This window comes from Triturus cristatus, chromosome 1_1 (genome assembly GCF_964204655.1).
Source record: "Triturus cristatus chromosome 1_1, aTriCri1.1, whole genome shotgun sequence".
NCBI lineage: Eukaryota > Metazoa > Chordata > Amphibia > Caudata > Salamandridae > Triturus > Triturus cristatus.
The window spans coordinates 1220560394-1220588377 of record NC_140579.1 but is presented as its reverse complement, the minus strand read 5'-3'; positions in this window follow the sequence as shown (position 1 = coordinate 1220588377).

Here is a 27984-nt window from a genome sequence, read left to right as displayed (position 1 = left end):
TTGCTGACCTGGTTCTCTGGCTCTACAACACCTCTGCTGACCCGGTTAGCTGACCTGGTTCTCTGGCCCAGTTCTCTGGCCATAGAGCATCTCTGCTGACCTCGTTCTCTGGATCTACAGCAGCTCTGCTGACCTGGTTCTCAGGCTCTAGAACAACTCTGCTGACCTTGTTCTCTGGCTCTACAGCAGCTCTGCTGACCTGCTTCTCTGGCTCTACAGCAGCTCTGCGGACCTGCCTCTCTGGCTCTACAGCAGCTCTGCTGACTTGGTTCTCTGGCTCTACAGCCGCTCTGCTGATCTGGTTCTCTAGCTCTACAGCAGCTCTGCTGAACTGGTTCCCTGGGTCTACAGCGCCACTGCTGACCGGTTTTTCTGGCTCTAGAGCAGCTCTGCTGACCTGGTTCTCTGGCGCTACAACTGCTCTGCTGACCAAGTTCTCTGGCTCTAGAGTAACTCTGCTAACCTGGTTCTCTGGCTCTACAGCAGCTCTGCTGACCTGGTTCTCTGGCTCTACAGCAGCTCTGCGGACCTGGTTCTCTGGCTCTACAGCAGCTCTGCTGACTTGGTTTCTCTGGCTCTACAGCAGCTCTGCTGACTTGGTTTCTCTGGCTCTACAGCAGCTCTGCTGACCTGGTTCTAATGTTCTACAGCAGCTCCGCTCCTGGTTCTCTGGCTCTACAACACTTCTGCTGACCCGGTTAGCTGACCTGGTTCTCTGGCCCAGTTCTCTGGCTATAGAGCATCTCTGCTGACCTCGTTCTCTGGATCTACAGCAGCTCTTCTGACCTGATTCTCAGATTCTACAGCAGCTCTGCGGACATGGTTCTCTAGCTCTACAGCAGCTCTGCTGACCTGGTTCCCTGGGTCTACAGCGCCACTGCTGACCGGTTTCTCTGGCTCTAGAGCAGCTCTGCTGACCTGCTTCTCTGGCTTTATAGCAGCTCTGCTGACCTGGTTCTCTGGCTCTACAACAGCTCTGCTGCCCTGGTTCTCTGGCTCTAGAGCGGCTCTGCTGACCGGGTTTTCTGGCTCTAGAACGGCTCTGCTGACCGGGTTCTCTGGCTCTAGAACGGCTCTGCTGACCGGGTTCTATGGCTCTACAGCAGCCTGCTGACCTGGTTTTCTGGCTCTAGAGCAGCTCTGGTGACCAGGTTCTCTGGCTCTACAGCAGCTCTGCTGACCTGGTTCTAAGGCTTCACAGCAGCTCGGCTGACCTGGTTCTCTGGATCTACAGCATCTTGCTGACCTGGTTCTCTGGCTCTACAAAACCTCTGCTGACCTGGTGCGCTGACCTGGTTCTCTGGCTCTACAGCAGCTCTGCTGATTTAGTTTCTCTGGCTCTACAGCAGCTCTGCTGACCTAGTTCTAAGGTTCTACAGCAGCTCCGCTGACCTGGTTCTCTGGCTCTGCAGCAGCTTGCTGACCTGGTTCTCTGGCTCTACAACACCTCTGCTGACCCGGTTAGCTGACCTGGTTCTCTGGCCCAGTTCTCTGGCTATAGAGCATCTCTGCTGACCTCGTTCTCTGGATCTACAGCAGCTCTTCTGACCTGGTTCTCAGACTCTACAGCAGCTCTGCGGACCTGGTTCTCTAGCTCTACAGCAGCTCTGCTGACCTGGTTCCCTGGGTCTACAGCGCCACTGCTGACCGGTTAGCTGACCTGGTTCTCTGGCCCAGTTCTCTGGCCATAGAGCATCTCTGCTGACATCTCTGGATCTACAGCAGCTCTGCTGACCTGGTTCTCAGGCTCTAAAACAACTCTGCTGACCTTGTTCCCTGGCTCTACAGCAGCTCTGCTGACCTGCTTCTCTGGCTCTACAGCAGCTCTGCGGACCTGCTTCTCTGGCTCTACAGCAGCTCTGCTGATCTTGTTCTCTGGCTCTACAGCAGCTCTGCTGATCTGGTTCTAAGGTTCTACAGCAGCCCCGCTGACCTGGTTCTCTGGCTCTACAGCAGCTTGCTGACCTGGTTCTCTGGCTCTACAACACCTCTGCTGAACCGGTTAGCTGACCTGGTTCTCTGGCCCAGTTCTCTGGCTATAGAGCATCTCTGCTGACCTTGTTCTCTGGCTCTACAGCAGCTCTGCTGACCTGCTTCTCTGGCTCTACAGCAGCTCTGCGGACCTGGTTCTCTGGCTCTACAGCAGCTCTGCTGACTTGGGTTTCTGGCTCTACAGCAGCTCTGCTGATCTGGTTCTCTAGCTCTACAGCAGCTCTGCTGACCTGGTTCCCTGGGTCTACAGCGCCACTGCTGACCGGTTTCTCTGGCTCTAGAGCAGCTCTGCTGACCTGGTTCTCAGGCTGTAGAACAACTCTGCTGACCTTGTTCTCTGGCTCTAGAGCGGCTCTGCTGACCGGGTTCTCTGGCTCTAGAACGGCTCTGCTGACCGGGTTCTCTGGCTCTAGAACGGCTCTGCTGACCTGGTTCTATGGCTCTACAGCAGCCTGCTGACCTGGTTTTCTGGCTCTAGAGCAGATCTGGTGACCTGGTTCTCTGGCTCTACAGCAGCTCTGCTGACCTGGTTCTCAGGCTTCACAGCAGCTCGGCTGACCTGGTTCTCTGGTTCTACAGCAGCTTGCTGACCTGGTTCTCTGGCTCTACAAAACCTCTGCTGACCTGGTTCGCTGACCTGGTTCTCTGGTCCAGTTCTCTGGCCATAGAGCGGCTCTGCTGACCTCGTTCTCCAGATCTACAGCAGCTCTGCTGACCTGGTGCTCTGGCTCTACAGCAGCTCTGCTGACCTTGTTCTCTGGCAATACAGCAGCTCTGCGGACCTGGTTCTCTGCCTTTACAGCAGCTCTGCTGACCTGGTTCTCAGGCTCTAGAGAGGCTCTGCTGACCTGGTTTTCTGGCTCTACAGCAGCTCTGCGGACCTGGTTCTCTGGCTCTACAGCAGCTCTGCTGTCCTGGTTCTCATGCTCTACAGCAGCTTGCTGACCTGGTTCTCCGGCTCTACAACACTTCTGCTGACCTGGTTCGCTGACCTGGTTCTTTGGCCCAGTTCTCTGGCCATAGAGCAGCTCTTCTGACCTCGTTCTCCAGATCTACAGCAGCTCTGCTGACCTGGTGCTCTGGCTACACAGTAGCTCTGCTGACCTGGTTCTCTGGCTACACAGCAGCTCTGCAGACCAGGTTCTCTGGCTCTACAGCAGCTCTGCTGATTTGGTTTCTCTGGCTCTACAGCAGCTCTGCTGACCTGGTTCTAAGGTTCTACAGCAGATCCGCTGACCTGGTTCTCTGGCTCTACAGCAGCTTGCTGACCTGGTTCTCTGGCTCTACAACACCTCTGCTGACCCGGTTAGCTGACCTGGTTCTCTGGCCCAGTTCTCTGGCTAAAGAGCATCTCTGCTGACCTTGTTCTCTGGCTCTACAGCAGCTCTGCTGACCTTGTTCTCTGTCTCTACAGCAGCTCTGCGGACCTGGTTCTCTGGCTCTACAGCAGCTCTGCTGACTTGGTTCTCTGGCTCTACAGTAGCTCTGCTGATCTGGTTCTCTAGCGCTACAGCAGCTCTGCTGACCTGGTTCCCTGGGTCTACAGCGCCACTGCTGACCGGTTTCTCTGGCTCTAGAGAAGCTCTGCCGACCTGGTTCTCAGGCAATAGAACAACCCTGCTGACCTTGTTCTCTGGCTCTACAGCAGCTCTGCTGACCTTGTTCTCTGGCTCTAGAGCAGCTCTGCTGACCTGGTTCTCTGGCTCTAGAGTAGCTCTGCTGACTTGGTTCTCTGGCTCTAGAGCAGCTCTGCTGACCTGGTTCTCTGGCTCTAGAGCAGCTCTGCTGACCTGGTTCTCCGGCTCTAGAGCAGCTTTGCTGACCTGGTTCTCCGGCTCGAGAGCAGCTTTGCTGACCTGGTTCTCTGGCTCCAGAGCGGCTCTTCTGGCCTGGTTCCCTGGCACTACAGCAGCTCTGTTAACCTGGGTCTCAGGCTCTACAATGGGTCTGCTGACCTGGTTCTCTGGCTCTACAGAAGCTCTGCTGACCTGGTTATATGGCTCTACAGCAGCTTGCTGACCAGCTTCTCTGGCTCTACAGCACCTTGATGACCTGCTTCTCTGGCTCTGCAGCAGCTCTGCTGACCTCGTTCTCTGGCTCTCCAGCAGCTTTACTGACCTGGTTCGCCGGCTCTAGAGCAGCTTTGCTGACCTGGTTCTCTGACTCTAGATTGGCTCTGCTGGCCTGGTTTTTTCGCTCTAGCCCGGATCTGCTGATCTGGTTTTCTGGCTCTACAGCGGCTCTGCTAACCTTGTTCTCTGGAGCAGCTCTGCTGACCGGTTCTCTGGCTCTAGAGCGGCTCTGCTGACCTGGTTCTATGGCTCTACAGCATCTTGCTGACCAGCTTCTCTGGCTGTACAGCACCTTGATGACCAGCTTCTCTGGCTCTGCAGCTGCTCTGCTGACCTCGTTCTCTGGCTCTCCAGCAGCTTTACTGACCTGGTTCTCCTGCTCTAGAGCAGCTTTGCTGACCTGGTTCTCTGACTCTAGATTGGCTCTGCTGGCCTGGTTCTTTCGATCTAGCCCGGATCTGCTGACCTGGTTTTCTGGCTCTACAGCGGCTCTGCTAACCTTGTTCTCTGGAGCAGCTCTGCTGACCGGTTCTCTGGCTCTAGAGCAGCTCTGCTGACCTGGTTCTCTGGCTCTACAGCAGCGCTGCTGACCTGGGTCTCAGGCTCGACAATGGCTCTGTTGACCTAGGTCTCGGGCTCTACAACGGCTCTGCTGACTTGGTTCTATGGCTCTGCAGCAGCTCTGCTGACCTGGTTCTCTGGCTCTAGAGCAGCTCTGCGGACCTTGTTGTCCGGCTCTAGAGTATCTTTACTGACCTGGTTCTCCGACTCTAGAGCAGCTTTGCTGACCTGTTTCTCTGACTCTAGAGCAGCTCTGGTGACCTGGTTCTCTGGCTCTAGAGCAGCTCTGCTGACCTGGTTCTCAGACTCTACAATGGCTCTGCTGACAAGGTTCCCGGGCTCTACAGCAGCTTGCTGACCTGGTTCGCTGGCTCTAGAGTGGGTCTACTGGCCTGGTTCTCTGGCTCTAGAGCAGCTCTACTGACCTAGTTCTCTGGCTCTAGAGCGGCTCTGCTGACCTGGTTTTCAGGCTCTAGAGCGGCTCTGCTGACCTGGTTTTCTGGCTCTACAGTAGCTCTGCTGACCTGGTTCTCTGTCTCTACAATGGCTCTGCTGACCTGGTTCTCAGGCTCTACAGCAGCTTGCTGACCTGGTTCTCTGGCTCTAGATTGGCTCTGCTGACCGGTTCTCTGGCTCTAGAGCGGCTCTGCTGACCTGGTTCTATGGCTCTGCAGCAGCTCTGCTGACCTGGTTCTCTGGCTCTAGAGCGGCTCTGCTGACCTGGTTCTCTGGCTCTACAGCAGCTCTACTGACCTAGGTCTCAGGCTCTACAATGGCTCTGCTGATCTGGGTCTCGGGCTCTACAATGGCTCTGCTGACTTGGTTCTATGGCTCTACAGCAGCTCTGCTGACCTTGTTCTCTGGCTCTAGAGCAGCTCTGCTGACCTGGTTCTCTGGCTCTAGAGCAGCTCTGCTGACTTGGTTCTCTGGCTCTAGAGCAGCTCTGCTGACCTGGTTCTCTGGCTCTAGAGCAGCTCTGCTGACCTGGTTCTCTGGCTCTAGAACAGCTTTGCTGACCTGGTTCTCCGGCTCGAGAGCAGCTTTGCTGACCTGGTTCTCTGGCTCCAGAGCGGCTCTGCTGGCCTGGTTCCCTGGCTCTACAGCAGCTCTGCTAACCTTGGTCTCAGGCTCTACAATGGGCCTGCTGACCTGGTTCTCTGGCTCTACAGAAGCTCTGCTGACCTGGTTCTATGGCTCTACAGCAGCTTGCTGACCAGCTTCTCTGGCTCTACAGCACCTTGATGACCTGCTTCTCTGGCTCTGCAGCAGCTCTGCTGACCTCGTTCTCTGGCTCTCCAGCAGCTTTACTGACCTGGTTCTCCGGCTCTAGAGCAGCTTTGCTGACCTGGTTCTCTGACTCTAGATTGGCTCTGCTGGCCTGGTTCTTTCACTCTAGCCCGGATCTGCTGACCTGGTTTTCTGGCTCTACAGCGGCTCTGCTAACCATGTTCTCTGGAGCAGCTCTGCTGACCGGTTCTCTGGCTCTAGAGCGGCTCTGCTGACCTGGTTCTATGGCTCTACAGCAGCTTGCTGACCAGCTTCTCTGGCTGTACAGCACCTTGATGACCTGCTTCTCTGGCTCTGCAGCTGCTCTGCTTACCTCGTTCTCTGGCTCTCCAGCAGCTTTACTGACCTGGTTCTCTAGCTCTAGAGCAGCTTTGCTGTCCTGGTTCTCTGACTCTAGATTGGCTCTGCTGGCCTGGTTCTTTCGATCTAGCCCGGATCTGCTGACCTGGTTTTCTGGCTCTACAGCGGCTCTGCTAACCTTGTTCTCTGGAGCAGCTCTGCTGACCGGTTCTCTGGCTCTAGAGAGGCTCTGCTGACCTGTTTCTCTGGCTCTACAGCAGCACTGCTGACCTGGGTCTCAGGCTCGCCAATGGCTCTGCTGACCTAGGTCTCGGGCTCTACAACGGCTCTGCTGACTTGGTTCTATAGCTCTACAGTGTAGGAGAGTAGGATATGCACTTGTGTTGCCCCCACTTTTTTTCTGATGTATACACTGGTTTCTGGCTATAGTCTGGCTGGGTCCCTGCTAATCAGGGCCCCAGTCTAACTGATCTCTCTAAACAACTTGGTGTGCATACTAGATGCACTAGTGATTGGATACTGTGGTACCTTATGAGCCCCTAGTATATGGTACCTTAGGTACCTAGGGCATTGGTACTTCACAGGCCTACCAGGGGCTGCAGCATGTATTATGCCACCCCTGGGAAGCACTCACAATCTGACACCACAGGCCTGCTACTGCAGCCTGTGTGAGGTAGTGTTAGCACTCCTCACTGATGTATAGGTTCCTATATCTCACCCTACACACACATATAAACCTATCAGTCACCCCTATGGTAGGCCCTATCAATCCCAAGGGCAGGGTGCATGGTTTACTATGTGAGGGGGTGCTTCTGCCTGAGCAGGACCCCTCTGCAGCTGGCAGAGTCTATTCTCTGCTGCTGTTTGTGGATGCGGTTAAACCATATACTGTTAAGTGCATTATAACCTCGCGGTAAATGCTAACTTTGGAATGACTGCATCAAAACATGTCGTGTTTGGTGTCAAACAACTTGGAATCCTACCCCCACACCAGTAACTGGTGTGGGAGTAGGATCCCACCCTTCTAGAGGGGACGACATGTACACACTGTACTACACGGTAGAAATCATCTAGAGCCCTGGCATCACAAAATGGATGCCACCAGCACAGACACCGGGCTGCCCTCCTGCTGCTGACCGAAACTCGCAGTGGAGGGAGCTCAACAAAGGGTTTCCTGTCACAGGGAGGTGTCACCACCTCCCAGACAGGATTTAGTGTATTGGAGCTGGGCGGGTGCACTCTTAGAGTGCTTTGAAGTCCTGCACTGGGGGAGCAGTAGGCTCCTCTGTGCATATGCCAGCTCAAACCGGTTCAGAGGCTACCTGCCCCTGCTGTGGCGCGAAACTGGACAAAGGGAAGTGGGTGTAACCACCCACTACCCTGACCCTCCTAGAGGAGTGGTCATAGAGCTAGTCCCTCCCATCTTTTCACTATAAGATACCACACATTGCCAATGCAATTTAGATTACACCTGGATGACGCGCTACGAAGAAGAATCCTGGCCCTTCAACTTTCTACTATCTCTAGAAGACCGAAGGATCTCCCTTGGAGTCAAGGAGTGACTCCCCTGCTTGGCAGGCACCAAAACTACTGAACTACGGTTGCAAACTTTACTGCTCCCGCCGGAGCCCGAAGTCCCTGCATCCCCTGAAGTGGATTTCCTGACCTTTCGACGGCCATTTTGAATCCCCAGCGAAGCTGTGGCATCTGGACCCCACGAGTGACGAGGAACAGCAATACCAGGGAACCGTGCACTGATTTCGAGTGCAAGCCCTAAACTACGTCCAACGAAGTTGTGCTTTGGACCACTTGTTGTCCAAGTCCCGAGGAGGTCTAGTACCAAAGATCAGCGGCCTACCTCGTCCCGAGTGACCGTGGGCTGTTGGTGAACTTTTCCTGCAAAGGCGTCTTTGCGGTTACTTGCCCGTTGGCTAGTGACTCTCCAGAAGACTTCCACATCACCTTCCTAGGCTCGCTTGGTTGCTCTGGGCCTGCCCTCACTTACCCTTGCTGGGTAAGTCCATCAGACCTTGCTGGTCTGCTCCATCGACAATTTTCCATCCATACAAGACTTGCAGTTGCCAAGGCTTGTTGGCTCCAAACCGAGTGCCGACACCGTCAACAACTGCAGACGTCATGGGTCCCTCTGAATCCAGCTGCTGGTCTTCCTCGATCCCTCCTGGTCCTCGTGAGCGAAGAGACAAAATGACATCAGCGACCTGAAGAGACGCGACAGCTGTGGTCATCCATCTTGCTGGCCACCGGTCACTGGCAAGTGACTTTGAACTCTGTCCCCTCAATTTCTAGGTCTTCTGCAACTCCAATCCATCTTCGGATTCCAGCGGACACTTCTCTCGATGACACAAGCAGCAAGTCTTCAGCGATCTCCATTGAAAACAGCATCGCGACCCGACACCAAAGGACACGTATGCACCCGGCTTCCCTGGGTGAGGTAACTCTTGCATTACGGTGCCCAAGTGTGCATTAGCTCTCGAAGTACTTACCCTGTAAGTTGTTTGCTTGTTGTCCACTCCAAAGTGCCCTAGAACTGTAAAATACAAACCGCGATATTTGCCATTGAAACGCATTGAAACCCTTGTGTGTGTTTAGACACTGCACGCGTCTCCTGTGGGCTGGTTACTTACCTGCTAACACTGCAGAAGTGAAGCCCCAGCGATTCCCAAGGCCCTAGGCCTCTTCATATTGAAGTCGAAGTGTGTTAAACCACTTCGACTAGTATATGGTCTGGTGCGCCCCTAGGGCTACAGCCATATTTGTGCTTAACTTATTGAGAACTGTTGATCTTTTGAATGTTTACCTGGCTCTAATCTCATAAAGAGATTAGTAGAGTATATTTAGAAATAAATACATATATATTTGATATATATACCTGTGTGGTGTCTTTTCATTTGGTAATTCAAGAGATTATAAGGTAAAACGAGCTGCTTTACATTCCTCAGAGACTTAGCCTGAAGGCTGCTCTCCACAGCTACCACCAGGATAGCTTTCTTTAAAAGGTTGTCTTTAAACCTATCGACCAAGAGTCGAATTGGACTGGTGCAAGGTGGCCACTATAACTAGTGACCAGCATATGCCAGGCCAACTTCTCACATTGGTGGGCAGCGTGTGGGATTCCAGCTTGCCATTGTTTTACCAGAAAATCTCTATTTGAATTACTAACTGAAAACCACTTAAGGTACTCAAGGTACATATAAAGTCAAGCTAGTATCAATAAGTTCTACTGAACTTAGAGCTGTTTGTGAAGGGACAAGCACACCCTTGCTACAGCTCAAGCTAGGTCCAGTAGGCCTCAACTAGTGTAGGTAGTACAACACTGCACAACACTAGTATGTCTCACCATGGTGGAGCCAGTGGGTCCACCCCATATCAGTACAAAGATATAGCCTACACTGAACTGAAGGCCTTATGCTTTGAAAGAAATCTGAGGGTGGGCAGGAGTCCCTCATCACAACACCTGATAGATCTGTTAGTAGCAGATGACCTGAGACAAGCTCTAGGAGCTAGTGGGTCTGCATCAGGGGGTGGGTCACACATAGTCTCTGGGTCTGATGATGACAATCAAGATGACCTGGACTCTGTGGGTGAAGGGCCAGACCCAGAAGTGTCTGAAGAGAATAGAGGAAATCTCCCTAAGAGAGCTGACAGAGTGGGAGACAGGTCATATCACTCTGGAAGAGAATCTGTTCCACAGAGGAACTCCACCTTTCCCAGGGAGACCTCCTCTGAAAGAAGGTTCAAGATGCTCCAGTATGAGGAAGCTAGGCTTGCCCTCAGAACCAAGCAATTGGCCTTAGATAGGGAAGCCTTCGAGCTCCAAAGAGCTTCAAAGAAGGAGGGGTTAGATGCCCCTGGTGGCAGCAACAGTGTCCCTAGAGGCAGAGATTACATGCCAGATCATAGGAACCTGTCCAAGGTTGTTCCTCCCTACCAGAGTGGGGATGATATCCACAAATGGATAACTGCTATGGAGAGGGCCTGTAAAGTTCAACAGGTCCCCCAGAAACAGTGGGCATCAATCTTATGGCTCTCCTTTTCAGACAAAGGGAGAGACAAGCTTCTCATTGTTAGAGAAGAGGATGCTAATGATTATGAAGCCCTGAAGAGTGCTTTGATAGATGGGTTTGGCTTAACCACTGAACAGTACAGGTTGAAGTTCAGAGACACCCAGAAAGCACAGACTCAGGATTGGACTGACTTTGTTGATTGTGCAACCAAGGCTCTAGAAGGTTGGCTGGTGGGTAGTAGAGTAACTGATTTTAAGGGATTGTATAATCTTATAATGAGAGAACAGATCCTTAATAACTGCCAGAACCAGTTGTTGCATCAGTACCTGGTGGACTCTGATCTGACCTCCCCCCAAGAATTGGGAAAGAAGGCAGACAAATGGGTCAGAACCAGGGTGAGGCAGAAAAACCAGAACCAAGGTGGTGACACTAAGAAGCAAGATCCTAAAGGCTCAGATAAGGGTGGGGATAAATCTAAAGATCAGAAGTCTTCACAAGGGCCCCAAAAATCTGCATCTGGTGGGGAGTCACAATCTGCAAAGGGAAAAGGCCAAAAGAAGCCCTGGTGCAAATTCTGTAAACAGAAAGGGCACTGGACTTCTGACTGTACAAAGTCCAAAGACCAGACCACCACCACTCCAGCCCCTAAGGCAACTGTTCCCCCTAGTGCAGCAAGTGTGGAGGTAATACTCACAATAAGGGTGTAGTAGGGTTGACCCTGGGTTCTGATGTGGACTCTGGACTAGTCAGAGTACCAACACAGGCAATGCTGGTTTGTGAGGGAGACCTTGATATGTCCTTCCTAGTGAGCCCCAGTAATCTGGGCAAATACAAACAGCAGCCTATCATAAATGGCAAACAGGCTTTGGCATTTAGGGACACAGGTGCTAATGTCACCATGGTGGCAGAGGACCTAGTGGACCCTACACAGATCATCCTGGGTGAAATGTCCCAGGTAACCAACTCAAGCAACACCAGGACCAACCATAGCCTGGCTGTTGTGAATTTCTCCTGGGGAGGGGTAACTGGCCTCAAAAAGGTAGTAGTCAGTGCAGACCTCCCTGTCGAATGTTTGTTGGGCAATGATCTAGAGACTTCAGCCTGGTCTGAAGTAGAATTATGGACTCATGCTGAGATGTTGGGCATACCTGCAGAGGTATTTGCTGTGACCAGGTCACAAGCCAAAATGCATAAAGCTGAACCAGCTCTGGATCCTGAATCTATGGACCAGGTGCTACCCAAGAGGAAGAGCAGTAGGGTTAAGGCTGGGCCTTCCCCTCTGTCTCAGATTCCCCTCCTGAGGGAGGAGAAGCAGAGCCTGTAGAAGGAACTGCCCCAGAGGAACTTGAGCCTGGTCAGGTTGAGTTCTTGGGGGCAGGGGGCCCTTCCCGGGAAGATCTGAGCAAAGAGCAACAGTGCTGCTCCACTCTTGAACCCCTCAGACAGCTGGTTGCTGCTGAGGCTGCTGGGAGTGCTAGTGGGTCCCATAAGGTTTATTGGGATGAGGAGCTCCTATATTCTGAGGCTAGAGATCCTACCCCTGGAGCCACCAGGAGGCTGGTAATTCCTCAGAAGTTTAGGGGGTTCCTCTTGACCCTAGCACATGATATCCCATTGGCAGGTCACTTGGGCCAAAACAAGACCTGGGACAGGCTTGTACCACAGTTTCATTGGCCACACATGTCTGAAGACACAAAGGAGTTTTGTCGCTCCTGTGTCACTTGTCAAGCCAGTGGCAAGACAGGTGGCACCACAAAGGCCCCCCTGATACCACTACCTGTGGTGGGGGTTCCCTTTGAAAGGGTAGGGATTGACATTGTTGGTCCCCTTGACCCACCAACAGCATCTGGACACAGATTTATACTGGTGGTAGTGGATCATGCCACCAGGTATCCAGAAGCTATACCCCTAAGGACTACCACAGCTCCTGTGGTAGCAAGAGCCCTCATTGGAGTCTTCTCCAGGGTGGGTTTTCCAAAGGAGGTCATCTCTGACAGAGGTTCTAACTTTATGTCAGGATATCTAACTGCAATGTGGAAGGAGTGTGGTGTAAACTACAAATTCACTACCCCCTATCACCCACAATGCAATGGGTTAGTTGAGAGATTCAACAAAACCCTAAAGGGAATGATTAAAGGACTCCCAGAGAAGCTTAGGCGAAAATGGGACCTTTTACTTCCCTGCCTTCTGTTTGCATCAGGGAGGTTCCTCAGAAGGGGGTTGGCTACAGCCCTTTTGAACTTCTGTTTGGGCACCCTGTTAGAGACCCATTATGTCTGGTGAAAGAGGGATGGGAGTTACCTCTCAAACCCCCCCAAACAAGATGTAGTGGACTATGTACTTGGTCTCCGCTCCAGGATGGCTGAGGACATGAAGAAGGCCAGTAAAAACCTTGAGGCAAGCCAAGAACTCCAAAAAGCTTGGCATGACCAAAAGGCTGTCTTGACTGTTTACCAGCCAGGCCAGAAAGTGTGGATGTTGGAGCCTGTGGCCCCAGAAGCTCTCCAGGACAAATGGAGTGGCCCCCATACAATTGTTGAAAAGAAGGGAGAGGTCACCTACTTGGTAGATCTTGGCACTCCCAGGAGCCCCCTTAGGGTGCTCCATGTCAACAGACTTAAGGCATATGTGGACATGGCTGACATGAGCCTGCTCATGGCAACTAATGAGGACCAGGAGGAGGAGAGTGACCCTCTCCCTGACCTGCTCTCACAGAACCCTGAAGATGGGTCAGTGGATGGTGTTGCTTTGGCAAGCAGCCTCACTGAACATCAACAAACTGAATGTAGACAAGTGATACAGCAGTTTAGACATATGTTTAGCCTGACCCCAAGTCAGAATTCCTGGTGCACCCATGAGGTGGACACTGGAGACAGTCTGCCTGTAAAGAGTAAAATCTACAGGCAACCTGACCATGTCAGGGACTGTATCAGGACTGAAGTCCAGAAAATGTTGGAGCTAGGTGTTATTGAGCCCTCAGATAGCCCTTGGGCTAGCCCAGTAGTACTTGTCCCAAAACCTCACACCCAGGGCGGTAAGAAAGAGATGAGGTTTTCTGTTGACTACAGGGGCCTCAATGCAGTCACCAGGACTGATGCCTACCCCATCCCAAGGGCAGATTAACTAATAGACACTTTGGCCTCAGCCAAGTATCTCAGTACATTTGACCTTACAGCAGGCTATTGGCAAATCAAGTTAGCTGATGATGCCAAGGCTAAAACAGCATTTTTGACCCCTGGTGGGCACTATCACTTTGTGGTAATGCCCTTTGTTTTGAAGAATGCACCTGCCACATTTCAGAGGTTGGTGAATAAAGTTCTGACTGGTATGGAAACCTATTGCTCAGCATATCTTGATGATATTGCTGTCTATAGTTCCACCTGGCAGGATCACCTGGTCCACCTCAGGAATGTACTGGAGGCCCTGCAGAAAGCAGGCCTCACTATCAAGGCCACTAAGTGCCAGATAGGGCAGAGTCAGGTTGTGTACCTGGGCCACCTTGTAGGTGGAGGCCAGGTTCAACCATTGCAGAGCAAGATCCAGACCATAATGGACTGGGTAGCTCCAACCACCCAGACACAGGTGAGAGCCTTCTTGGGCCTGACTGGGTATTACAGGAGGTTTGTTAAAGGATATGGATCTATAGTGACCCCCTTAAATGATCTTATCTCCAAGAAAATGCCAAAAAAAGGTTCAGTGGACGGCTAGCTGTAAAAGGCATTTGATGACCTCAAGCAGGCAATGTACACTGCCCCCATCTTACAGAGTCCAGATTACAAAAAGAAGTTCATTGTCCAAACAGATGCTTCAGAGCTGGGTGTGGGAGCTGTACTGTCTCAACTTAATAATGAAGGTCAAGACCAGCCAGTAGATTTTATAAGCAGAAGGCTGACCCCTAGAGAGAAACGTTGGTCAGCTATTGAGAGGGAGGCCTTTGCTGTGGTTTGGGCCCTGAAGAAGCTGAGGCCATACTTGTTTGGCACTCACTTCATAGTTCAAACTGACCATAAGCCCCTCCTATGGCTCAAACAGATGAAAGGTGAAAATCCTAAACTGCTCAGGTGGTCCATTTCCCTACAGGGGATGGACTATACAGTGGAACATAGACCTGGGACCCAACATGCAAATGCAGATGGACTCTAGAGGTATTTCCACTTAGAACATGAAGACTCAACTGGTCAAAGTTAGTTTAATGTCCATGCGTTTGGGGGGGGGGGGGGTTGTGTAGGAGAGTAGGATCTGCACTTGTGTTGCCCCCACTTTTTTTCTGATGTATACACTGGTTTCTGGCTATAGTCTGGCTGGGTCCCTGCTAATCAGGGCTCCAGTCTAACTGATCTCTCTAAACAACTTGGTGTGCATATTAGATGCACTAGTGATGAAGTACCGGGTTTTTAGAACCCAGCGGTGCAGGGGAACACACCCTAAGACTTCGGATTCTTCCTGTTTCAGACCCACAGAAACACAGAGTCTTCTAGGTAAATTCAAAGAACGGCTTTATTGGCTGCAGACCAATCACAGATATCCGAGAAGTACAACACGATGTATGTTCTCAGGAGACTACTCCCGAACCAAAAACCAGTCTTTACTTATATACACAAAATTGCGCTTTGGGGGCAACACCGCCCCTGTTTTACAAATGGTCATTCACATATTTTAGTTTCAAAGAAACAGCAGAGCCATAATGACAATCCCACATTTCAGTTCATTAAGCATGCAGTTATTGCACCCAGCAAGGCTCAGAACCCTCATCAGATAACAGCAGACCCCAATAAAACGGCCACGTCCTGCTCGTAAAACAAGCCATAAAGTAGGAAACAGGGTCAGGTGTGAAAACAGCTTAGTCAGGGATCGTGTGCGAACAGGGGCTTTATGATGGGTCGAGCCCTGATGCTAATCACGTTAGGCCACGAGAAAGGAACCGGCCGGACAGGATTGTCCTCGGGCAGCAGAGTCGGCTTGCACAGGTCAGAGAGAAGTCACAGAGGGTGTACGTGTCCTTAAAACCTAGGCATGGCCTTAGTGCGCAGCCTATGTGAGGGCAACCACAAAATGGCTACTACTGTAAAATGGAACCCATGGATACAATATGTAGTATCGTATACACAGTGAATTCATCAGTGAGACATGACGAAAACACTCATACATACCGTGTTGCTCATGTGCGGTTCGCTGATACCAAACTTGGCATGGTGGGACCATGCCACCTACACGGTTCCGATTTTTACAATACCACAGACCCTCCTTTTGCCCTTACATAGGCAAGAACTATACTAATCTGAGTCCAAGTCTACATTCATGAAGTCATGGAGATGTTGCTGTAGCATCATCCTATTGCTTAGCTCGTCCTTCGATACAGGTTTCCTTACACATGATGTAACACAGTGGCTACACATTACAGAGGCACACTGGATACATAAACATAACAGGAAAAGAATGGCTAAGATCATTCCAATGACTATTAAAATCTTCCATCCCCAAGCTGATATCAGTCCCCAGAACCACCCCATCAGCGACCAATCTCCTTTATCTACGTGAATGGATTCGGAAATCTTATGCAGTTTGGAAATGGCCTAGTAGACTGTTGGAGCGTTATCCGGTATGAAAATACAACAGCTTGATTGGATGACCTTGCATACCCCACCAAGGTCTGCAAGTATGACGTCTAGAACCATACGGTTCTGCAACGTCATCAGGCGATCCGCTTGAAGCTCAGCTGTCAAGTTACCAAGGGCACCGGCCGTTACATTAACAGTGGATTCAACTACACGGGTCAGTTGTCTCAGGTTCCGACTATTGACCATTGGTCCCCAAAACGGCAGGAAACCCAGGAAAAAGTCTCCCGCTTCCTGACCGGCAGTATCTTCCTTACTAACGACGCCTCTCACAACTCTTGTCTTGTGATAATCAGAGGCGGCAGTAAATGTTGGCGGTAGCAAATTCGCAACATAGCATGTGCCCGAGAAATCAGGGGGCAACCATGTATATGCTCGATCATTGCAGACAAAGTATGTACCCTTGGCAGCCAAAAACGCAGGGGAAAACTGTGATGGAAAAGTGTATGTCTCAGTACAGTTACTTTTCCCTAGTTGAGCTCTTGGATTCTGACCATTACCTTGTAGACAGAACCGACCTATGTGGGGTACGACCCAAATCAGAGATGAACTTTTGCGCTGTTTTTCACCCAAACTGATGCTATACCCAGTCGCGTTCCAACCTACATAAGCTCGCAACTCATCCTTGGGAATAGATGTATATGCATCGATATCTCTACTCATATCTGCAACTCCTTTCATCAAGGCTTTATTATTCGAGTTAGGTCTAATGGAGCGCGGTGGTCGCTGGGAGTAGGTTTCAAGCGCAAAAAGAAACATGGTCTGGAATGCCCATGATGAACCATTATAGCTGAATGGCAGTACTAGATATGGGATGCCCTTATTAATGGTGTGCGGCATCAAACCACACACCCAGCAGCTCGTTGTGTTCATAACTAGTTGGTGCTGGTGCAGGAGCTGAATGAACGAATTGTTTACAAATTCAGCACCTCTAGCTTGTTCGTGTTCTGGCAGAGGGTGGAAAGAGTGTTGAGAAACAGTAGGAAGTGGTGTGGGCTGTACAGTGGGTGCAAATGACACTTGGAAAGACAATAATACGCAACCTACAGAAAACATCATTATGCTAAAGAGTACAAACAGACATAATACTACAAAGCATCTGCTATTCATTATTTTACATATTCTTCCTTTGAAATTAGTTTCCTCGGTGGGCTTCTTCATCCTGAAAAACTCCATCCTCTAATCGTGCTGCTCGCGGCGGATGAGTATCTTCTGCTAAGGAGTACACCTGTCAGTTCAGGGAACGCCCTAGACCAACCAGAACCGTTGACCTAACGTCTCCGGCTTGTACCCCAAAGTCTTGGCACCGCGACCCTGCAGCTGAACCCGGATGGTGGTTCGAAAAACAAAAAGTCAAAAAGTTTTTCAGATGAGAGAGCTGTACTTTTGAAAATATCAAAGAAAAATAATTTTTATTTGTCCATAGTTCTTGGCCTCAAATTATACCTATTTCTGCCAGGCACTGTCTGGTCTTGAAACAAGAGTTCAGGCTCTGTGGTATCCAATCGAATTGATGGCAATATAGCTTCCTGCAGAATGTCGTCACTTTCTCGTTCTGTATTTGTCCCCTTTACACGTGCATCGCTAAAAGGCACAAAACGAGGCACAGTCTCAGCCTCGGAGTCAGCGATCCCCTCCTGGGCCCACCGGTCATATGGTAGGGGTAAAGGGATCCTCTTACAGTGTATGCCATGAATCCAATTCTTTTTCCCTTTCACTCGAACTGCTGATCTTGTCGACAGCAGTACTAGGTAGGGGCCGATCCAACGGGGCTCATCATTCTTTGCACATTGAAAATTTTTAACTAGGACCCATGTTCCAGGATTAATAGGGTGTCCTGGAGCTTCAGAGGCCTGGGGCAGAGTATCGTGAACCTGTTGGTGTAAGACACGCAATTTAGCCGTCAATTCATACAAGTAATCAAGCAGTACTGGATATTCGATTTCACTGAACTTTGTCGGCCTTGGCACTCCCCACACATTGGCCGGACGGCCAAACACTATCTCATATGGACTAAGTCCCACTCGCGAATGTACAGTCATTCTTGTTGACAGGAGTGCTAAGGGAGAGCGTCAGGCCATTTAAGACCGGAGCTCGCCTGAATTTTGGCCAACTTAAGCTTCAAGGTGCCATTGTAGCACTCTACTAATCCAGCTGATTGGGGGTGATTTGCAGCATGAAACTTTTGCTTAATGCCTAGTCCCTCACACACATTCTTCATCACTCGGCCTACAAATTCACTCCCGTTATCACTCCATACCATCCTTGGCATTCCGAACCTAGGAAAAAATTCTTTAACTAGGGCTTTAGCTGTGGATAAGGCAGTATTGTCTTTTAGGGGATATGCTTCTATCCATTTTGAAAAGGCACAAACAACAACCAGTACATATTTCAAATTGTTGCATCTTTCCATGTGGATGAAGTCTAGTTGTAGAACTTCAAAAGGATATGATGGAGGCGCAAAATGACCAGGTGGAGTTGGGGTTCCCCTACCAGGATTGTATTTCAGACATACCATGCAATTTTTGACTACATTCTCTGCACATTTAAAGATTCCAGCATTCTGCCATACTGGAGCCAACAACTTACAAATCCCTTTCACACTGATATGTGCCATTCCATGCGCCATCGTAACCACTGGAAGCACATACGCATCAGGTAACAACCAACGCCGGTGTTCTGACAAATCAATCCAACAACCGTTTTCATCTAATTTTCCCTTACTCTCTTTCCACATACTTAATTTTTTCTCTGTGGCTTCAGCTTGAAGAGACTTCACACTCTCTATCGTGTCTTCACACATTCCAACATCACCAACCCATCGTGCGGGGCCTGCAACATACATTCGGGTTGTCACATCTTTTGCTGTTTCTTTCGCGGTCTCGTCAGCAAATGCATTACCACGCCCAACATCATCGGTAACCTTCTTGTGTGCGCTGCATTTCACAATCGCAACTTGTAATGGCAAGGTCAGTGACTCAAGGAGATCATTCAATAACTCACCATTCTGAATCTTGGCTCCATGCGAAGTCAGGAACCCACGTTCTTTCCACAAACGCCCAAAACTATGGGCCACACCAAAAGCGTACTGACTGTCAGTATATATGTTCACTTTCATTCCTGTCGACAACACGCATGCTCTTGTGAGTGCAATTAATTCTGCTGCTGGAGCCGAATTATGTGGTATGCGTGCAGTTTCAACAATCGTGTGCAGAGTCATGACAGCATACGCAGCAGTCGTAACACCATTCGGAAGCTTGAAGCACGAACCATCCACCCACAAGGTACCATCACATACAACCAGGGGAGTATCTTTAAGATCCACTCTCCCTTTTGTTTCTTCTTCTGTTCTGAACAGACAATCATGCTGTTCAACCTCATCTGTGTCTGCTGCGACTGGCAATAATGTGGCTGGATTCAACGTATTGCACCTCTTTATGTGCACATGACTCGCTAGCAGCGTCAACTCATAACTTGACAATCGAGCATTAGTTAAATGCTGTGTCTTGGTCCTATTTAACAATGTGTCCACTGCATGAGGAACCATTACAATCAATGTGTTATTCATCACTAGTCCAGCAGACTGTCGAATAGACAAAGCTGCTGCCGCTGTAGCTCTTAAACAACTTGGCAATGCCCTCGCTACAGGGTCCAAAGTCGATGAAAAATACGCGCATGGGCGCGGTCTGTCTCCAAAAGGCTGTGTCAGTACTGATAATGCACAACCGTCCCTTTCATAAACATACAGGGTAAAAGGCTTACTATAGTCGGGGGTACCCAACACAGGAGCTGAACATAATGCCTCTCGTAATTCCACAAAACTTTTCTGACACTCTTCAGACCATGGGACAGGATTTGGTATATCTTTATATGTTAATGCTAGCAATGGTTTTGCCAATAAAGAAAAACTCGGGATCCAGTGTCTACAATATGAAGTGATGCCCAGGAAAGCACGCACTTCTCTCTTTGTCTTTGGCACGCTTAATTGTGCAATGGCTTGGATTCTTTCTGGGGTCAGCTTCCTTCCCTCCTTCGAGAAGAGATGACCTAAATAGGTCACCTCTTGTCGACAATATTGCAGCTTAGAGAGAGACACTTTGTGATGGAAGGTAGACAAATGACGCAACAATGATGATGTAGCTCGTTTACAAATTTCCTCAGTATCTGCGGCGATTAGTAAATCGTCAACATACTGGATAAGGGTAGCACCTTTAGGTAAAACAAGGGCATCAAGCTGTGCTTTTAACGCCTGACTGTATATTGATGGGCTTTCACAGTAGCCCTGTGGAGCACGTTTAAAACGGAAGCTTCGACCTCCTAAACAAAAGCCAAAAATATCTCTGCTCTCCTCTGCAATCGGAATACTAAAGAAAGCATTCTTTAAATCGATTACTGAGAACCAAGCAGCGGAAGCTGGGATCATGGTCAACAAGGCGGTTATATCAGGGACCACTGGAAACTGTGGCACAACAACCTTATTGACCTCTCTAAGATCGATCACAAATCTGTAAACAGGTGGCTGCGAAGGGTCAGTACGTTTCAAAACAGGCACAACCGGACTATTACAAACGTTGCCTCTTGTCTCTTCAATGACATCCTTCTCAATTGAATCATAGATAATTGTTAACAACGCTTTTTCACCTTCCTTAGAGATCTTGTACTGGGGAATGCGGGGCAATTTAACATTTGCTTTTAAAGTGACAACATAAGGCGGTATTTCCAAAAGGCCCACATCATTAGGGCCAGTGGCCCAAAGGGCATCAGGAAGAGACGATAATTCAGCTGGTAGTTCAGTCTTTGACAAATACATGGGAGAAATCACTTCCTTACCCAGCGTAAGTTGTACTCCTGAGGGAGAACAATATAATGTTGCATGTAATCTCTTCAGCAGGTCCAATCCTAACAAGTTTTCATTACATCCTGTCGTTAGGATGAGGGGTGCTTTCAGCTCACAAGGTCCAACAGAAAGGGCCATAGGACTTGAGATCGGGTTCCTAACCGGGGCGCCAGAAAAACCTACGGAAACATTCACTTCGCCAGACAAAGGCGCGCCAGGGAGTTTGGAGCGCATAATAGAACTTTTTGCAGCCCCAGTGTCCAGCAGAAAGGGCTCTGTTATACCCGCTGTAGTCACCTTAACATACGGCCCGCTCTGGTCCACTGGCACTGAAACAACTCCCTCTCTCTGTCTACGGCTGTCCTAGTAATCATTCCCTTCCGTATCATCATCTTCTGCATAGTAGTCATTATTATAGTACTGCGCTGTCTTGCCGGTCGCATTGGCTTGTTGATCAAAACTATTCATCGTATTTTGAGGCGGAAGAGGACGCACGTTCTGGGGAACATTCCCACGCCCTCTACCTCTTGGGGCTTGCTGGCCACCTCTACCTCTTGCGCCATAAGCATTATTTTTGTGTTGCAACAATCTGAGACAATTATTTTTAAAGTGACCCTCCTCCTTGCAATACGAACATTGATTGGGACCGATAGGGACACGTGGTTGATAATACCCATACATTTGCTGATTATTCTGAAACTGTTGGGGTTGCTGATAGATACCCTGGGTTTGCCTATAATTATTCTGACCTGCACGTGGCGGATAAGCCTGTTGTAAAAGAACCTTCGTTTTCAACTCTTTCGTTTTCTTGTCTGTTCTATCCTTCTCATCTTTATCCCTATTTTCGTAATACTGTGCAGTAGCCAGTATTTGTGCTGAAGAGGAAACGGCCCAAGAACTCTCCGAATCTTTTAATTTCTTACACAACTCTGGAAGCAAATTATGCACAAATTTATCAACAAATAACCGTTGGCCACTTTCTGTACTCATGTCCTGACCACTGTGGTCGATAAATGTTTCTTCAAACCTAGTAAAGAAATCGGACACTGTTTCATCTTACTTCTGTTTGCACGCAGATAATTTATCCCAATTTACACGTATTGCGGGCATTAAAGTTTTCATGTAATTAATTATTCTACCAGGGAGTTCTGCTACCAAGGGATCAGGCTTGGCACCACCAACCTGTCTATTGTCCGCATTAATGATATTAGCCCATGTGTCACCTAGCTCTGCAGCATGATCTGCATTGCGAAACAATCCCCACAAAGGCTGTGGAACAACATTCCCGAACAGCCTATCTATGTCTGCCAGGTTCATGACACATGATTCTGCAGTCTGCGATAACTCCTTATAATATCCTGCAGGGTTCTTACGGGGGTCAGGCAATGTCTGTTTAAGGGCTAATACTTCAGATCGTTTCCAGGGAACATGTACCCAAACACGCTTGAAAATGTGGCAAAACAGGTGGAACAGCATTCGCATCACCAGGTCTCCAAACTGGAGGAACCTCACGCATCGGATATTGTCGCGCTTTTGCTTGTTTCCCTTCAGGGAATTCCTGTCCAAACAACGATTGCTGACAATCCCCATTCCTTAAAGACAGCAGTGTCGCAACTGCCTTCCCAACATCAGAACCCACAATTGTACCTTTTCCAAATTCAAATCGCACTTGACACAACTCTTGCGGACTGGAGTCTACATCATTATCTTCCAATTCCTCACATAAAATTTCACACATTTTCTCAAAAACGTACCGCTGTTGTGGCGCTTCCCACTGATGAAAAACATTAACAACAGATTCTACATCATATCTAGAAGGATAAACAATCCATCTACGTGCCATGCGGTCCAGTTCTTCTTTCTCTCTAGAACCAGGTATTTGACTACGTAATTGCTTACGCTGAGGACCAGGGATCGTAGTAGACGACCCAAAGAGGGGTGATATAAGACTAGTGACTGCACTAGCTATTCGCTGTCGTGCAGACGGAGAAGTCGAGGTAAGAACCGAGGGAAAAACAGAGGGAAGGAAAACGGGTGCAGATACAGATACAGGGGTAGCAGCAGGTAGGGCACCAAGAGAGGCAGCTGATGTGCTAGGGAAAGTCGCAAGGGGCGCAGAAGTGGTAGGTTGCAAAATCGGCGGCCCTTGGGAAGGCTGTGCTACCAGGACAGGAGCCGGCTGAGGAGGAGCTGGCGGCTGCGGGAAAGCTTGCTGCGCATTAGCTGGAGGCTGCACATTTACGGGCTGTGGAGGCGCTGTAGCATTTTGCGCATAAGGGGGTGGCGAACTTAGTAAATGGGACATTAGAGAATCTTTCTCTTTCTCTTTTGACTCATCTTGTTGAAGGGGTGGCAAAACTGGGTAACATTTATCAATGACTAGTTTGCGTTGCCTATGCAACTGCTCATCCATTCGGTCCTCTTCATTATCCTTGAACTGCAAAGCTGCTTGCATGATCAACATACCTCTCTCTCTTGTATGTTTCTTTGCTAATTTAATTTCTTTTTGTTTGGCTTCCTTTCGCCATAGGCGGAAGGAATCAAACATCGCCGGCCGGGCTTTCTTCTTGAACAATTTAACTTCTAAATTATCTAGGATCTCTGTGTCAAAACTACCATTTTGGGGCCATTTTAAAACACCATCCTTTTCTGGTGTATCGGACCCATACTTCATTATACGTAATGGGGCCCACGCCATGTTTCACATAAAGCTCATAAGTTGGAGTTCCAATTGGAGGAACCGGACACGAGTCCTCCAATCGGGAGTCCCTTTTACAACCAAAACAAAACAAATTTCCAAATATACTAGAACCAGGCATCTTTGCTCACTAGTCTAGTTTCAAACTTCAAAGGATTATTGAATACGATAGTCTCGTGAATACACGAGTCCTCTGGCTTTGGCACTTGCAAGACCCAAATCAAAGCGATCCCGAAGGATACCAAAATCCCGAAAGATACCAAACAAACTGGGAGATGCTCCACTTATACTTAACTGAGGTATCGATGACTTCACCAGAAGACTCTCTCAATTGTTTCGCTCTACCAAATCGTCAAGGGTCCAAAACAGGGCGATTAATCAGGGCAGCAGTCCTTCGTAGCCGCCGGGACGCGGAGAACCTCGCAGAAAAGACTTTCGGACCACGTCGACATGCAGGGGTCGATGAAGTGGCGGCCTTCCTCCAGAATTTCCACACGAAGCTCCCCACGAACCTCTGGCTTGGACCGGTACCACTGAAATCGCCCCGAGTTGGGCGCCAACTGAAGTACCGGGTTTTTAGAACCCAGCGGTGCAGGGGAACACACCCTAAGGCTTCGGATTCTTCCTGTTTCAGACCCACAGAAACACAGAGTCTTCTAGGTGAATTCAAAGAACGGCTTTATTGGCTACAGACCAATGACAGATATCCGAGAAGTACAACACGATGTATGTTCTCAGGAGACTGCTCCCGAACCAAAAACCAGTCTTTACTTATATACACAAAATTGCGCTTTGGGGGCAACACCGCCCCTGTTTTACAAATGGTCATTCACATATTTTAGTTTCAAAGGAACAGCAGAGCCATAATGACAATCCCACATTTCAGTTCATTAAGCATGCAGTTATTGCACCCAGCAAGGCTCAGAACCCTCATCAGATAACAGCAGACCCCAATAAAACGGGCACGTCCTGCTCGTAAAACAAGCCATAAAATAGGAAACAGGGTCAGGTGTGAAAACAGCTTAGTCAGGGATCATGTGCGAACAGGGGCTTTATGATGGGTCGAGCCCTGATGCTAATCACGTTAGGCCACGAGAAAGGAACCGGCCGGACAGGATTGTCCTCGGGCAGCAGAGTCGGCTTGCACAGGTCAGAGAGAAGTCACAGAGGGTGTACGTGTCCTTTCAACCTAGGCATGGCCTTAGTGCGCAGCCTATGTGAGGGCAACCACAAAATGGCTACTACTGTAAAATGGAACCCATGGATACAATATGTAGTATCGTATACACAGTGAATTCATCAGTGAAACATGATGAAAACACTCATACATACCGTGTTGCTCATGTGCGGTTCGCTGATACCAAACTTGGCATGGTGGGACCATGCCACCTACACGGTTCCGATTTTTACAGTACCACAGTGATTGGATACTGTGGTACCTTATGAGCCCCTAGTATATGGTACCTTAGGTACCTAGGGGATTGGTACTTCACAGGCCTACCAGGGGCTGCAGCATGTATTATGCCACCCCTGGGAAGCACTCACAATCTGACACCACAGGCCTGCTACTGAGGTATAGGTTCCTATATCTCACCCTACACACACATATAAACCTATCAGTCACACCTATGGTAGGCCCTATCAATCCCAAGGGCAGGGTGCATGGTTTACTATGTGAGGGGGTGCTTCTGCCTGAGCAGGACCCCTCTGCAGCTGGCAGAGTCTATTCTCTGCTGCTGTTTGTGGATGCGGTTAAACCATATACTGTTAAGTGCATTATAACCTCGCGGTAAATGCTAACTTTGGAATGACTGCATCAAAACATGTCGTGTTTGGTGTCAAACAACTTGGAATCCTAACCCCACACCAGTAACTGGTGTGGGAGTAGGATACCACCCTTCTAGAGGGGACGACATGTACACACTGTACTACACGGTAGAAATCATCTAGAGCCCTAGCATCACAAAATGGATGCCACCAGCACAGACACCGGGCTGCCCTCCTGCTGCTGACCGAAACTCGCAGTGGAGGGAGCTCAACAAAGGGTTTCCTGTCACAGGGAGGTGTCACCACCTCCCAGACAGGATTTAGTGTATTGGAGCTGCGTGGGTGCACTCTTAGAGTGCTTTGAAGTCCTGCACTGGGGGAGCAGTAGGCTCCTCTGTGCATATGCCAGCTCAAACCGGTTCAGGAGCTACCTGCCCCTGCTCTGGCACGAAACTGGACAAAGGGAAGTGGGTGTAACCACCCACTACCCTGACCCTCCTAGAGGAGTGGTCATAGAGCTAGTCCCTCCCATCTTTTCACTATAAGATACCACACATTGCCAATGCAATTTAGATTACACCTGGACGACGCTCTACGAAGAAGAATCCTGGCCCTTCAACTTTCTACTATCTCTAGAAGACCGAAGGATCTCCCTTGGAGTCAAGGAGTGACTCCCCTGCTTGGCAGGCACCAAAACTACTGAACTACGGTTGCAAACTTTACCGCTCCCGCCGGAGCCCGAAGTCCCTGTGTCCCCTGAAGCAGATTTCCTGACCTCTCGACGGCCATTTTGAGTCCCCAGCGAAGCTGTGGCATCTGGACCCCACGAGTGACGAGGAACAGCAATACCAGGGAACCGTGCACTGATTTCGAGTGCAAGCCCTAAACTACGTCCAACGAAGTTGTGCTTTGGACCACTTGTTGTCCAAGTCCCGAGCAAGTGTAGTACTGAAGATCAGCGGCCTACCTCGTCCCGAGTGACCGTGGGCTGTTGGGGAACTTTTCCTGCAAAGACGTCTTTGCGGTTACTTGCCCGTTGACTAGTGACTCTCCAGAAGACTTCCACATCACCTTCTTGGGCTCGCCTGGTTGCTCTGGGCCTGCCCTCACTTACCCTCGCTGGGTAAGTCCATCAGACCTTGCTGGTTTGCTCCATCGACAATCTTCCATCCACACAAGACTTGCAGTTGCCAAGGCTTGTTGGCTCCAAACCGAGTGCCGACACCGTCAACAGCTGCAAACGTCATGGGACCCTCCGAATCCAGCTGCTGGTCTTCCTTGATCCCTCTTGGTCCTCGTGAGCAAAGAGACAAAACGACATCAGCGACCTGAAGAGACGCGACAGCTGTGGTCATCCATCTTGCTGGCCACCGGTCACAGGCAAGTGACTTTGAACTCTGTCCCCTCAATTTCTAGGTCTTCTGCAGCTCCAATCCATCTTCGGATTCCAGCGGACACTTCTCTCGACGACATAAGCAGCAAGTCTTCAGCGATCTCCATTGAAAACAGCATCGCGACCCGACACCAAAGGACACGTATGCACCCGGCTTCCCTGGGTGAGGTAACTCTTGCATTACGGTGCCCAAGTGTGCATTAGCTCTCGAAGTACTTACCCTGTAAGTTGTTTGCTTGTTGTCCACTCCGAAGTGCCCTAGAACTGTAAAATACAAACCGCGATATTTGCCATTGAAACGCATTGAAACCCGCATGTGTGTTTAGACACTGCACGTGTCTCCTGTGGGCTGGTTACTTACCTGCTACCACTGCAGAAGTGAAGCCCCAGCGATTCCCAAGGCCCTAGGCCTCTTCATATTGCAAGTCGAGTTTGTTAAACCACTATTTTAGTATATGGTCTGGTACGCCCCTAGGGCTACAGCCATATTTGTGCTTAATTTATTGAGAACTGTTGATCTTTTGAATGTTTACCTGGCTCTAATCTCATAAAGAGATTAGTAGAGTATATTTAGAAATAAATACATATATATTTGATATATATACCTGTGTGGTGTCTTTTCATTTGGTAATTCAAGAGACTATAAGGTAAAACAAGTTGCTTTACATTCCTCAGAGACTTAGCCTGAAGGCTGCTGTCCACAGCTACCACTAGGATAGCTTTCTTTAAAAGGTTGTCTTTAAACCTATCTACCAAGAGTCGAATTGGACTGGTGCAAGGTGGCCACTATAACTAGTGACCAGCATATGCCAGGCCAACTTCTCACATACAGCAGCTCTGCTGACCTGGTTCTCTGGCTCTAGAGCAGCTCTGCGGACCTTGTTCTCCGGCTCTAGAGTAGCTTTACTGACCTGGATCTCCGGCTCTAGAGCAGCTTTGCTGACCTGGTTCTCTGACTCTAGAGCGGCTCTGGTGACCTGGTTCTCTGGCTCTAGAGCAGCTCTGCTGACCTGGTTCTCAGGCTCTAGAGAGATTCTGCTGACCTAGTTTTCTGGCTCTACAGCAGCTCTGCTGACCTGGTTCTCCGGCTCTACAATGGCTCTGCTGACAAGGTTCCCGGGCTCTACAGCAGCTTGCTGACCTGGTTCCTTGGCTCTAGAGTGGCTCTCCTGGCCTGGTTCTCTGGCTCTAGAGCAGCTCTACTGACCTGGTTCTCCGTCTCTACAATGGCTCTGCTGACCTGGTTCTCAGGCTCTACAGCAGATTGCTGACCTGGTTCTCTGGCTCTAGATTGGCTCTGCTGGCCTGGTTCTTTCACTCTAGCCCAGATCTGCTGACCTGGTTTTCTGGCTCTACAGGGACTCTGCTAACCTTGTTCTCTGGAGCAGCTCTGCTGACCGGTTCTCTGGCTCTAGAGCGGCTCTGCTGACCTGGTTC